The sequence below is a fragment of the Ranitomeya imitator genome, chromosome 8, assembly GCF_032444005.1.
Source record: "Ranitomeya imitator isolate aRanImi1 chromosome 8, aRanImi1.pri, whole genome shotgun sequence".
Lineage (NCBI taxonomy): Eukaryota > Metazoa > Chordata > Amphibia > Anura > Dendrobatidae > Ranitomeya > Ranitomeya imitator.
Window position 1 is genome coordinate 7,246,806 of NC_091289.1, and position 15,150 is coordinate 7,261,955.

General features: G+C 44.1%; 1 protein-coding gene across 4 annotated transcripts in view; it reads left to right on the top strand.

The window, feature by feature from the left end:
- The first annotated feature begins 473 nt into the window (after nucleotides 1-473).
- Nucleotides 474-15,150, top strand: part of ITPR1 (inositol 1,4,5-trisphosphate receptor type 1) — a 93,565-nt gene continuing 78,888 nt past the window's right edge. For 2 of the 4 annotated variants that reach the window (XM_069736179.1, XM_069736180.1), the window contains exon 1: nucleotides 474-587. The gene's annotated coding sequence lies outside the window, so the exon portion shown is untranslated. The remainder of the gene's footprint in view (nucleotides 588-15,150) is intronic. The other 2 variants (XM_069736181.1, XM_069736182.1) reach the window with 1 other exon arrangement.

Below are 15,150 nucleotides of genomic sequence, written 5' to 3' on the forward strand. Positions count from 1 at the left end.
CGGAATAAACAACGCTGCGTTTCCGCACTTTTTTCCCCGCTGCATGTGCACTGCGGATTTTGTTTTCCATAGGTTTAAATGGTACTGTAAACTCATGGAAAACTGCTGCGAATCCGCACGTGTGCACATAGCCTTAATGACTCGTGTGTATATACCCTGAGAGCTCAGTAGAGGTCACCCAGATTTTTTGTATGAAATACCTGCCTGCTCCTATCAGGGCAGCTGATCACCTGCTCAGGGGTGTGGTGGTTGTCAGGCCTCCAGAGTGGAGCATTATAGTGAGGTCCCCACCCAGCCCCCCATCATGTCCATTCTGACTGCTTGAGAAACTATGTGCACCCCCTGTGCTGAGCCCAGAAGTTTTCTCTAAACTTCATCCATGACGTCACCAGGCAGCAGCCAATCAGCGCTGGAGGAAAGTTGTCCCATCCTTCAAGTAACGGATCTGCCGCAGAGCATGCCGGGACGTGTAGTCAGCAGCGGAGGATGCAGGACTACAATCCCCGCAGCCCATATAAAGAGACGGCGCTGGGAGGCGGAGGACAGAGCCGGGGAGCGGAGCGCGGATGGAGCCGGAGCGGCTGCAGGTACCGGCGCCCCTGTGCATCGCATCCCCCGCAGAGCGCAGCCCCCCGGTGTGTGCGGTGTCTGCGCTCCTCCGCCGCTACATTGTATCATTCCTGCGGCTTCTCTGCCTCCCCGAGCTCCTCCACTACAGCAGATTGGGATGCTGTAACCTAGGACATGGCTGGGGGGCTGACTGCTGGGGGGCTGACTGCTGGGGGTCCTGTGAAGTTGTGGCTGCAGTCCTGTGAAGGGTTAACGTCTGCGGGCAGGTAGCAGGGGCTCCGGTGGGCCCTGTGTCTGCACGGTCTGGGGGTCTCGGCTCCTTTCTCAGGTGTTTTCTCTTCTCCCGGTTTCAGACTTTTTGTTTATTCTTCAGAGATTTGTTTATTTTAGTGACATTAATGTTTCCCGAGGATCCGTCCGCTGTAGAATCCCCTCTGCTGATCGGGTTTCCCAGAACCTTCAGGTTCTAATCCACCATAGAGATCCAGGGCCTGACACTGTATAACACAGGCCGTCTGCTGCGGGGACTACAACTCCCAGCATTCACTGATGGCCGGGAGCTGCTGGTGTAGATCTGATGTTGGAGTGTGTAATACTGGGACTACAAGTGTCAGCATGCACTGACAACCTGGATTCTTACCTGGTATGCTGCATTAAGGTCTAAGACGTCCGCACTATCAGCATGTACAGGATCCCCCCCCATATCCAGCATTGTAAGGGGTCTCCACAGGAGATGCCCAGGTTATACCGGCTGTACGTATATAATCATATACAGGAGATGCCCAGGTTATACCGGCTGTATGTATATAATTATATACAGGAGATGCCCAGGTTATACCGGCTGTACGTATATAATTATATACAGGAGATGCCCAGGTTATACCGGCTGTACGTATATAATTATATACAGGAGATGCCCAGGTTATACCGGCTGTATGTATATAATTATATACAGGAGATGCCCAGGTTATACCGGCTGTACATGTATAATTATATACAGGAGATGCCCAGGTTATACCGGCTGTACGTATATAATTATATACAGGAGATGCCCAGGTTATACCGGCTGTATGTATATAATTATATACAGGAGATGCCCAGGTTATACCGGCTGTACATATATAATTATATACAGGAGATGCCCAGGTTATACCGGCTGTATGTATATAATCATATACAGGAGATGCCCAGGTTATACCGGCTGTATGTATATAATCATATACAGGAGATGCCCAGGTTATACCGGCTGTACGTATATAATCATATACAGGAGATGCCCAGGTTATACCGGCTGTACATATATAATTATATCCAAAACCAAAAACGAAAACAGAAGCAGCAATCAGTCCAAAATAATGCAAAAATTACAACAAACTTTATTGATCATAAGGACAGGTAAAAAATAACGGAGAGATAAAACAATCCCCGTACTACACGTAGCATGCACACATACTATGGGCAGGTGATAGGTGCCAGTAATATTGTACAAACTACCCTGTGGATACAGTACACTAAACGTTATAAGCTATGCACAAGTCACCGCATATGATTACATGTATAGCGACCCCTATAGGGTACCCCTTGAGAAAGTCAGTAGCCGAAACGCGCGTCGGGGGGGTCAGGTGTGCGGTGCCTTTGGACACGTGTTATCTGTGTACTCTGCCCGGTATGTATACATGATACTATGCATTGTCGCCATTTCCTGTACCTTATGGGTCGCTATACATGTAATCATATGCGGTGACTTGTGCATAGCTTATAACGTTTAGTGTACTGTATCCACAGGGTAGTTTGTACAATATTACTGGCACCTATCACCTGCCCATAGTATGTGTGCATGCTACGTGTAGTACGGGGATTGTTTCATCTCTCCGTTATTTTTTACCTGTCCTTATGATCAATAAAGTTTGTTGTAATTTTTGCATTATTTTGGACTGATTGCTGCTTCTGTTTTCGTTTTTGGTTTTGGTTATTAATATGGAGTGTGTCCACTATGGTCCGATTTAGGGTCCCACTATAATATATTATATTATATTATATATAGATATACCCTATATGGGTTTTTGAAATAATGTTGGTGACCTTTCGCTTATCCACTTTGTATATTTATATATAATTATATACAGGAGATGCCCAGGTTATACCAGCTGTACATATATAATTACATACAGGAGATGCCCAGGTTATACCAGCTGTACGTATATAATTATATACAGGAGATGCCCAGGTTATACCAGCTGTACATATATAATTATATACAGGAGATGCCCAGGTTATACCGGCTGTACGTATATAATTATATACAGGAGATGCCCAGGTTATACCGGCTGTACGTATATAATTATATACAGGAGATGCCCAGGTTATACCGGCTGTACGTATATAATTATATACAGGAGATGCCCAGGTTATACCGGCTGTACGTATATAATCATATACAGGAGATGCCCAGGTTATACCGGCTGTACGTATATAATCATATACAGGAGACGCCCAGGTTATACCGGCTGTACGTATATAATCATATACAGGAGATGCCCAGGTTATACCGGCTGTACATATATTATTACATACAGGAGATGCCCATGTTATACCGGCTGTACATGTATAATTATATACAGGAGATGCCCAGGTTATACCGGCTGTACATATATAATTATATACAGGGGATGCCCAGGTTATACCGGCTGTACATATATAATTATATACAGGAGATGCCCAGGTTATACCGGCTGTACATATATAATTATATACAGGAGATGCCCAGGTTATACAAGCTGTACATATATAATTATATACAGAGGATGCCCAGGTTATACCGGCTGTACATATATAATTATATACAGGAGATGCCCAGATTATACTGGCTGTACACATATAATTATATACAGGAGATACCCAGGTTATACCAGCTTGCTTTACATGAATGGTGCAAGTGAACGTGATCAGTTTCAGATGGTGTTAGAGAATTGTACTTTCTGACAGTTTTCAATGACCAAGGTCCTGTGTGTATTTTTTCTTTTTTTTTTCTTTTTGGCCATAATGTGGGGAAGGAAAAGGTTAATAAATTTTCCAGCATAGCCCGAAGATCTGAAATTTATCTCTGATGCCGCAGTGAGTGCAGCTCTGCAATATAATACAAGATGTAACACAGGATCAGTAATGTAATGTATGTACACAGTGACTGCACCAGCAGAATAGTGAGTGCAGCTCTGGAGTATAATACAGGATGTAACTCAGGATCAGTAATGTAATGTATGTACACAGTGATCGCACCAGCAGAATAGTGAGTGCAGCTCTGGGGTATAATACAGGATGTAACTCAGGATCAGTAATGTATGTACACAGTGATCGCACCAGCAGAATAGTGAGTGCAGCTCTGGGGTATAATACAGGAGGTAACTCAGGATCAGTAATGTAATGTATGTACACAGTGACTGCACCAGCAGAATAGTGAGTGCAGCTCTGGGGTATAATACAGGATGTAACTCAGGATCAGTAATGTAATGTATGTACACAGTGACTGCACCAGCAGAATAGTGAGTGCAGCTCTGGGGTATAATACAGGATGTAACTCAGGATCAGTAATGTAATGTATGTACACAGTGACTGCACCAGCAGAATAGTGAGTGCAGCTCTGGGGTATAATACAGGATGTAACTCAGGATCAGTAATGTAATGTATGTACACAGTGACTGCACCAGCAGAATAGTGAGTGCAGCTCTGGGGTATAATACAGGATGTAACTCAGGATCAGTAATGTAATGTATGTACACAGTGACTGCACCAGCAGAATAGTGAGTGCAGCTCTGGGGTATAATACAGGATGTAACTCAGGATCAGTAATGTAATGTATGTACACAGTGACTGCACCAGCAGAATAGTGAGTGCAGCTCTGGGGTATAATACAGGATGTAACTCAGGATCAGTAATGTAATGTATGTACACAGTGACTGCACCAGCAGAATAGCGAGTGCATCTCTGGAGTATAATACAGGATGTAACTCAGGATCAGTAATGTAAGGCTAGGTTCCCATTGCGTTAATGGGAACGCGCTAACGGACAGCGTTGCACGGCGAAATTAACGCCGTGCAACGCGTCCGTTAGCGCGCCCATTCACGGCAATGGGAACGCGCAGCACTAGCGCGTGCCATGTTTGGCACGCGCTAGCGACGCGCCGGTGTTTTGTGGCACGCCGCGGACGCGCCCGCGGTCCGTTTCCCGCTCTCGCAGATTGGGGATCTGCGAGAGCGGGGACGTTACCGCGGCCCCGGTAAAAACATTGCGTTAGCGCAATCTGCTAGTGCTAAACGGATTGCACTAACTCAATGTGACCCTATGTATGTATGTATGTATACAGTGACTGCACCAGCAGAATAGTGAGTGCAGCTCTGGGGTACTATATAGTAGTAGGTTATTGATCGTTGCTGAACTTGCTACAGAGTCTCCTTTGCTTGGGACTTTGTAAACGAGTGTTCTATGGATATCTGCAGGACTACAAGGCTCAACATGCTGTTGCTTGGACTTGTTTGTTCTTGTGGTACTCCTGACTGTTTCCCAGTGCCGGTCTCCGCCGCCTGCCTCCTTTCTCCACCGCCTGCCTCCTTTCTCCGCACTCCTCCTGATTTTTCTATTTATAGGCTCACAAGACATTATTGTAACCACGTTGAGTATATTTTCTCTCAATCACCTTCCTCCTCTGCGTTCTGCACCATCTGGAAGCTGCACACACCACTGGTTCGGATAATGCTGCTCTGTGGAGGTGAAGAGTAACCTTTGCTCGTGCTGGGGGCGCTCCTTTGGCTTTGTTGGAGGTGTTCTCTGTCCAGCGACTCCTCGGGTCTATAGAAACTGATTTTTCGTTCTCTTAAAGTTGTGAGTGGGTTATAACAGTGCTGGAGCGTTATAAGAGGCGCTGGAGAAATGTGACCTAGTGCAGATTATGGGGCCCTGAGGTTTACACCTCCTGTCACCTACCTTCTTTATAGATTACTGCAGGCAGGGGAGCAGCTACAATAAGTGCAGGGGTTGCTATCGCATCTGGAGCCTAAGGGGGCCAGAAGGTGTCTCTGGCCTGTATGAAAAGACCACTACTATTAAAGACTTGTAATAGTTGGGGGGCCCTGTTGGCCCTTTTGAAATGAGGCTGACAAATCATCCTCCATTAAAGTAGGACCTCCAGCCGTGAACAGGTATTTACAACAAGAGATCTGATGAGAAGCGGCCACCAAGTCTAGGATTGGTCTATTCAGAGGCAGAGAAGTGTAAGGGTTTCCTCAGTTCAAATGGTTGATCTCAGATACTCTAGATCCAGCGCTCAGTGATAAATATTGAGGATGTGAATCAATGAGATACTTATGGGAGATATATTTTCGGCTTTTGTAGTGAAGGCATGAACATAACTCGTTCACTCACATCATTGTAAGGCTATTGTAATCCCTTCAACTTGATATCCTTTTGATGGATGATGCTATCCATGCCATATTTCATCTCTATAGAAAGTTAATATCGTGATGGAAATATGATAACCATATCTACCGCCTGGGACCTCCAGGGGTGACAATGTCCTGAAAGTTTGAGCTCTCAAACTTTTAAAAGCCCTAGCACATCCCACGACCAGCCCCCATAGAAGCTCACCAATAGGTGGTATGTGTGGATAATCTTTAATGAAAATCAGAGTGTTAGTTTCTATCATTTGTCAGTCCTGGAAGACACAGTTCTCTGGTCTTTTTGTTTCCTAACATTAGGAGTACCTCCCTCCGCTAAGCTCTGAGCCATTTCTGAGACCTCGGATTTAGTAAGCCCCTTTTTATTTTGTGGTTGTGTATACTGTATTGTTTTGTATCCTCTTTGTATATCTGTATAAACACTGCCTACCTTTCCAGATTAAATATATATAAAATGTAATAGCGCTGTTCCTCTTGTTCTGTAAACCGCACCCTGTAGCCATATGTTACCTGTAATGGGTGTCCAATCGGCCTGTATAAATGATTGGTGGTGGCAGCTTGCAGTGACTGTACCGAGATATATGGTATATATACTATTCCATGAGTTGGAATCAGCGGTGTATATACCAGATGCTCACTGTGAGTTCCCCAATAACGGCCTAGTGGTGGAAGCGGCTTCAACCATCACTCGTCTATTGTGTAATTATCCTGACGCTTTGAGGTAGCGGAGCTTTGCCCCTGACAAATTGGTGGATGTGCGTGATCTCTGCGATGTTCTTCCTGACATCTGATGACGGGGATCAGTAGTCTGCAGCAGAGTAGAGATTTGCAGGACCCTGGTAAGGCATGAACACTGTTTTTCTTTGGCGGCCAAACCAGAGCCGTGTCCACTCACTTGACCGGCAATGGAATATCGGCGTCCTGGGTGCCTTTTGTGGTACCTGAGGCTCAGGATGACCCTGGAGGTTGTCTGTGCCCCGGTCCAGCTGCCACCTGTGCACACGGGGACGTGTGACCAGAGTCCGGCAAGTCTTTCTGCTTAACCCGTAATGTGCAGAAAAGGGCACCGACAGTCTGGCTGATTTCCTGAGTTGTCACATCTGTTTGCTGTCAATGAGGGGAAATGTTAAGGGTATGTGCACACGTTGCAGATTTCCTGCAGAACTGCAGCTTTTTTCCGCGCAGAAACGCTGCAGATCTGCAAGTGATTTACAGTATAATGTAAATCAATGGCAAAAAAAAATGCTGTGCTGATGGTGCGGAAAAATCCGCACAGAAAACGCAGCAGATTAAAAAAAAAAAAAAAAAAAAAAAAAAGCATGTCACTTCTTTTGTGCAGTTCTGCTGCTTTTCTGCACCCATTCCATAATAGAAATCTGCAGGGGTAAAAAAAAGGATGAAATCTGCACACATTGCAGATTTTTGTGCGAAGACCAAAAACAGGAGCAGATTCTGACCTGCGTTTTCTGCCAAGAAATGCAGAATCTGCACAGAAAATTCCAGTCAAATCTGCAACGTGTGCACATAGCCTAAAGGTGATATTTTTGAGAATAACCATTATGGATCAGAGACAATTTGCTGATTGCTGGGACCCCCCGGTTATCTGGAGTGTGGGGCTGGGACCCCTGATGATCTGATCTGGAGTGTGGGGCTGTATCCTGCTAATCGCTGGGACCCCCGGTGATCTGGAGCGTGGGGCTGTGTCCTGCATGGATCAGAGTTTCGGCTTTCACACCATTCATTGTCTATGAGACTGCCAGGTTCAGCGCTCAGCTGTTCCCAGTAGTGTCGTAGACGATGAATGAGTTGTTTTTTTTTCCCCTCATGCACATGAATGGGCAAAAAAAAAACCACTGAAATTTCCTTGCTGCAGATCTGAGAAAACACTTTAACTAAAATCCGCAAAGAAAAATCAGCCGTGTGTGAGTTTAGAAATGTACCGTAATCCACCGCTGATGCTGTGTGAACACGTCCGCACTTGTTTTACTACTTTGGAAGCTGAGTGATGACTGCCGTACCATCATTTGTCACAAAGAGGTGATCAACTATATTAATATGAATTCTCTCCTCCAACTTAATATAAACTGACACATTGGAGTCCAGGGAGCAGATTATAGCTATAAATGGCTGTCCGGGTTGCGAGTCAAGTGGGCGGTCCTTATCAGTGTCTGAATGACAGCTTTCCTTGTACAAGTGTTTAGTCATAGCTGTCAATAACCACAGCAGCCTGGACCGCCCGATTGGCTTTATATCCTGTGATGAGCAGAGGGTTAAATTAATATTTTTGCACAGAGCTATAGATCAGTGTGCTCCGCTGAGCAGACTGGAAATGCACTGCAATGTGACAGGTTCCCCTTCAAATACATTTAATTGTGGTTACAACTATTTGCAACAATGTTTCATTTAAGTGTTTCAGCTTTTGCGTTCTGTAGCCTCTGTGATGCGCTGTCACTTGCTGGCTACAGAAGGAGTTGACTGAGAACCTGGCAGTGAGCTCCTTCTATAGGGAACTTGTCAATGAATGCTGCCAAACCCCGCTCGGCACAACTGCAGCCGTGCACAGTGTAATTTCTTTGCAGCTCTCATTTATTGTAAATGATCTGCGCTTTCCCAACGCTGCTCCAGGTGATTGACAGGTCTCTAGCAGCGCTGGGAAGAGAGCGGAGGGGAGCGACGACGGACTAATCTGGGCTCCGCTATAGTAGCCATATTGTCCCGAACACCTGCCTGTGACTGGTGCAGCAGGAATTGTGACCGCTTCAAATTTGATTTGAGGGGGAACAAAAAGCAAACAGAAGCCAATAGGTCCCCCTGCTTGACTCACCCTCCCCTGGTCCAGCAATCAGTGTGGTGATGATGCAGAGCAGTGAATAGAGCTGGAGTGACAGAGGCTTCAGATCTACCATAGCTCTTCGGCCCCCTTTCGTATATAAACTCAAACTCTGACTTGTCAGTAACGGATGAGCGGACTCTGAGATATATAGATTTATTTTAGTTCATGGGTTGCATGTGTGGTTTCTTTTCAGCCACATGCTGGATTATTGGTCGTTCTGGATTATTGGTCGTTCTGGATTATTGGTCGTTCTGGATTATCGGCCTCCTGGTCCCATCTGACGCTGGCTGCTCCGTACTCTTCCCAGAATCTGCTCCTCTGGAGTTCTGCGGAGTAACAATTAATGTGACTCGGTCATCACCCGGGGTCTATTCCTGGGATGTGAATTCTAGGAATGTCATGCCATAAATAGGATGTTTCATCAAATCTGTGCCAGCCGCGGCTGATGTGTGATTACAGCCCGCGCTGCGCAGGATCGGAGGCGGCCACTTCTCCGACCACCGCTGCCGACAGGACTGAACCTCCGAGCCTTGGAAAAGAGGTCACTGTCCTGCGCTGGAGCCACGCTCCCCTGTGATCATGGAAGACGACACGTTACAGATCGCGGAGGGTCCCAGTGTCATCCGCGTACACCCTGCCACAATACACAGGATCTCTGCTTGTCACTGGAAATCTGTGTTTACATTCAGAGGCTGCTCCGACCCATTCACACAACAACACTGGTGTCAAGACCCAGAACCTCTGAGAAATCCTATTACTAATAGTCAGCACAATAGGGAGTGCAGCTCTGGAGGATAATACAGGATGTAACTCAGGATCAGTAATGTATGTACACAGTGACTGCACCAGCAGAATAGTGAGTGCAGCTCTGGAGTATAATACAGGATGTAACTCAGGATCAGTAATGTAATGTATGTACACAGTGACTGCGCCAGCAGAATAGTGAGTGCAGCTCTGGAGTATAATACAGGATGTAACTCAGGATCAGTAATGTAATGTATGTACACAGTGACTGCACCAGCAGAATAGTGAGTGCAGCTCTGGGGTATAATACAGGATGTAACTCAGGATCAGTAATGTAATGTATGTACACAGTGACTGCACCAGCAGAATAGTGAGTGCAGCTCTGGGGTATAATACAGGATGTAACTCAGGATCAGTAATGTAATGTATGTACACAGTGACTGCACCAGCAGAATAGTGAGTGCAGCTCTGGAGTATAATACAGGATGTAACCAGGGCTGTGGAGTCGGAGTTAGTTTTGGATGGAGTCAGTAGAAATGTACCGACTCCAGCTTTAAAAAAAAAAAATTAAAAAAAATGTATTAATATTTCATAATTGAACTTTCATATGAATTTTATAAATGTTACTCAAATATATGTTCTATCAAACTATGAACAACGGTGATGAGCAGTTCTGCTGGAGATACATTTCTTTTTACTTGTGTGTCACTGTTCTCCACTGCCCTTATCCAACCTTGTACTTGGTTAACCTCATGCTGCCCCAACCCCCAACTTACAATGTATGAAACTGAAAGTGAAAATGTGTTGCAAATTCTAAGTAGTAAAGCTCCTTCTCTAGACTAGATGTTTGGTGTGCATCTTCCTAGCATCTCACAGCTGCTACTCAGAAGAGGAAGACTGTAAGAAGTATTATCCTTTCAACAAACTTTGCATCAGTTAACTGTGAGTACATGAGGAATAACAGTATTACTGACCACTATATCAGTTGTACGACCTGGCAATAATTTTGTACAATTGTTTTTAGGAAAAACAATTGTCATTTGGATTGTGAATGCAGAATTAAAAACCTGAGAATGTCAAAGAAGCGTCACATTAAATCAGCTGTATTTGAACATTTCACCATCACTCAAGATAGAAAACATTATGTCTGTCAATGTAGGACAAATGATTGAGACGAAAACAAATGCTGTGAAGCCAAGATCAGTGCATATTCAGGCAAAGATAAAAATGCTCCTACCAGAGCTTCTAATCTAAAGACATTTACAGCGCTTTCATCCAGAAGTACTGAAAGCAGTGGATGAGAGAGACTGCATACAAACCAATGAACCAGTGCCCAGCTCTTCCAGCCAAACAAAGGAGCAGAGAACTTTGCAGCCATAAGTTGCAAGATATTTTGTCAGTGACAGTTACTGTGACAATGACAAAACCAGATCATAGAGCTTGTTGTAAAGGATAGTGTGCCTATTTCATTATTTTCACCACCAGCTTTTATGTGTCTGAATGGGGAAATTGCCCACAAGCTTGGTGTTTCTCTGGAGAGAGAGAGTATTAGAAAATTAGTAATCGAAGAAGCTTTTAAACAAAAGGAAGAACTTAAAAAAACACTGAAGGGATGCTTTGTTTCTTAAAATGGATGCCTGCACATGTCACAGAGTGAACTATTTTGCCATCAATGTCCGATTTGTTTGTGACAAAAATGAAATGGTTACCAAGACATTGGCAGTAAAAGACACCAAAGCTCATCACACCAGTGAGTTCCTCCAGGTCTTGGTGGAAAAGGTTCTGCAAGACTATGAACTTAAAAAAGAGCAAGTTCTTTCTGTCGTAACTGACAATGCTTCAAATATAAGTACTATTAAGCTAATGAATGAGAGTAATGATGGTGACCAGCAGCTAGAAGAACATTCTGGGTCCACAGACACAGAAATGTTTGAAATAGAGGAACACAGTATTGTAACTGAGGAGCAAACTGAAGTTGCTTCAGATGAACAGCAACATGATAGTTTAGATGATCTTGTTGAAACTGTCAATACGTTCTTTCATTCATCGCATGCGCTGTGTTGTGCATACGCTACAGCTGGCTATAAGAGACAGTCTGCAAGAAGGACATGCTGCTGCACTGATTGGCAAGGTGAGGACATTGGCTACTTTGCCAGAACCCCTAAAGTTGACTCAATTTTGAAGAGACGTGCTGGAAAAAGGGCAATTATTGATCAAGCCATACGATGGGGCAGTACTTACTTAATGATTCAGCGCTTCGTTGAACTGAAAACCTTTCTTGTAGACATGGCTAACCCTCAACTGACGCTAAATGGAAGTCAGTGGAATCGGGTGACGGAGCTGGAAAAATTGCCAGAGCACCCATTTACAGTGACTAAAAAATGACACGCAGAGGACTTAGCTCCAGGTATTTTCTTAAAGGAGCGGAAGAACCTGATGTTTCGCCTGTCCCAAAGAGGAGGGTTAATTGCAAGTGGCATTGCTACATCAATGAAACGGAGAGGAGCCACTATTACAAAATAACATTCATTGGCAGCTGTTTGTCAGGGTGGATTTGATTTAAATCTAACTGATTTAAATCACGATTTAAATCACTAGTCACTAAGGCTTGATTTAAATCAGTGATTTAAATCAAAGTTTCTACCTAACCGAATTTGACTCCGCAGAGGTCCCAGTCTCTTCTTCACGGCAAAAATGTTACAACATGAACAGAGTTGAGAAAAAGACCTTAATCCTATTGTTCTACAAACCTATGAATACAGAATCAACCCCTTCAGTGCCAAGTCCAAGAAGTTAGACAATATGTTTCTGATTGTTTGGAGTGGAATAGATCTGCACAACACAAGAAGAATGTGAATCTAAGTGTGAGGAGGAGGAAGGGCAAGCAGACAAGAAAATGAAAGTGAAACTTTGAGCACAGCCACAGACAGACAAGTCTGGATCTGTTTGTGTGTACGATCTGAGGTTTATTACATTCTTTCCTTATAATGGCAGCAGGCCGTAAAAGAGACCCAGTTTGGGAATATTTTAATGAAGCTCCTTCGCCTATCGGTAAGGCAGGCATGCGTGCAAAATGCAAATGATGCAACAAAGAGATGCAAGGCCTGGTGGCGCGAATGAGGCAACATCATGAGAAGTGCGGTGATGAAGATGACTCATATTATAATATCATAATAACATATTGTCTAACTTCTTGGATTTGGCACTGAAGGGGTTGATTCTGTATTCATAGGTTTGTAGAACAATAGGATTAAGGTCTTTTTCTTAACTCTGTTCATGTTGTAACATTTTTGCCGTGAAGAAGAGGCTGGGACCTCTGCGGAGTCAAATTCAGTTTTGAGAACTGCGTAAGTAAAGCGAGCGTCTGTGATAATATAGGAGAGAAACTGCCCACTAATCCTACAGAAACCTCTGGAAGAGCATGGCATTGTGAATGTTACACATATACAGCCTTTATTCTACTGAGTTAAACAACTCCGCTTTAGCTCATGATGGAAGAACCTTTGGATGGTAAAATATTTTCCTCAAAAAGCAGTTTATTGAAAAAAATCCAATTTAAATAAAAAAAATCCGATTTTTTTTTTTTTTTTTTTTTTTTTTTTTTTTTTAAACCATTGATTTTTATCTACCCTGGTTTATGTAGACCCAATGCATCGGATTCTTCTAGATGATCAACAGCTAACTAAAGGAAAAGAATAGCAGTAAGGATGAAAGGGTTGCAGAACAGTCAGGAGGAACAAGAAGAATTTGGTCGTCCTGCCAAATCTTCACCCTCCTCAACTGATGAAGAATTTAATTTCGAAAAATATTTGGATCACAAGGACGGTGCAAAGCGTTCCCTCATAGAAGAGTCCTCCCCATCAAAGAACACCGCCAGGACATTTCAGCAGAATTTTTCATGTGCACTAAAAGAAATTGAGAAATTTGACCGTTCATCAAAAATAACGAGCGATTCCTCTGTATCCGGACATTGTCAGATGTTGCCCGAGTGGTCACTGCTTTGCCACCAACCCAAGTTAGTGTAGAGAGGTCGTTCTCTGCTCTCAAAATAATTACATCAGATTTGAGGGCATCCATGAAGGAGGATCTGACAGAGGCAATACTTTATCTGAGGACAAATTTATAGATTTCTTCTTATTAACTGCATAACAGTGTTTATTGCATATTTACTTACAAGAGGTTAGAAAAGTTTATAAAAGTTATTTGCTATATTCTAATTGTATTCTAATAAATATAGTCTTTGCTCTAAGGCTATGTTCACACGTTCCTGATTTCCCTCCTTTTTTTTTTTTTCAGGACTAAAAACCGCAGCCCTTGGCAGAAAACGCAGGTCCTTTTTTTTTTTTTTTTTTTTTTTTTTTTTGTTTTTTTGATGCGTTTTTTGATGCGTTTTTTGATGCGGTTTTCTATGCAGAGTCTGTGTTTTCTAGGAAGTTTTTTAGGGTTAAAATGGCTGAAAATACCCTACCCCCTAACCCTAGTGGAAAAAAAAAAAATAATAATTTTTTTTATTGTCCCTACCTATGGAGGTGACAAAGGGGGGGGGGGGGGGGGGTCATTTACTATTTTTTTTTTATTTTGATCACTGAGATATTATCTCAGTGATCAAAATGCACTTTGGAACGAATCTGCCGGCCGGCAGATTCGGCAGGCGCACTGCGCATGCGCCCGCCATTTTGCAAGATGGCGGCGCCCAGGGAGAAGACGACCGGACGGACACCGGGAGGCCCGGGTAAGTATAAGGGGGGGAGATGAGGGCACGGGGGGGGGGGGGGCATCGGAGCATGGGGGGGGGTGGCATCGGGGCACAGGGGGGCAGCCACACTGCAGCGGTTCTGCACCACAAACCGCAGAAAACCCGCAGATATTTTACTGCGGGTTTGACCTCACAATGGAGGTCAATGGGTGCAGAACCGCTGCAGTTCCGCAAAAAGAAGCGACATGGTACTTCTTTTTTACCGCGGCTATTCAGCGCGGCTTTTTTCGCGATTTTCCGCAATGTGGGCACAGCAGTTCCTGTTTTCCATAGGGTACATTGTAATGTACCCTGCATGGAAAACAGCTGCGGACCCGCAGCGGGAAAATCGCGGCGATTCCGCATGAAAAAAAGGATGGTGTGAACATGGCCTAAGTGGTCTGATTACTTATATGATGGTGAGAAACTGAATAAGCATGATGTTAATATTTCACAACAGTAAATTTATTGTTACGAATTGGTCATTTATGAAGGAGTCGGAACCTGATAAAATCCAGGAGTCGCAACTGTGGCTTACCGACTCCACAGCCCTGGGTGTAACTCAGGATCAGTAATGTAATGTATGTACACAGTGACTGCACCAGCAGAATAGTGAGTGCAGCTCTGGAGTATAATACAGGATGTAACTCAGGATCAGTAATGTAATGTATGTACACAATGCCTGCACCAGCAGAATAGTGAGCGCAGCTCTGGGGTATAATACAGGAGATAACTCCGGATCAGTAATGTATGTATTCAGTGAGTGCAGCTCTGGAGTGTAACATGTGATCATGGTGAGCAGAGCAGCCCTGCAGATGACG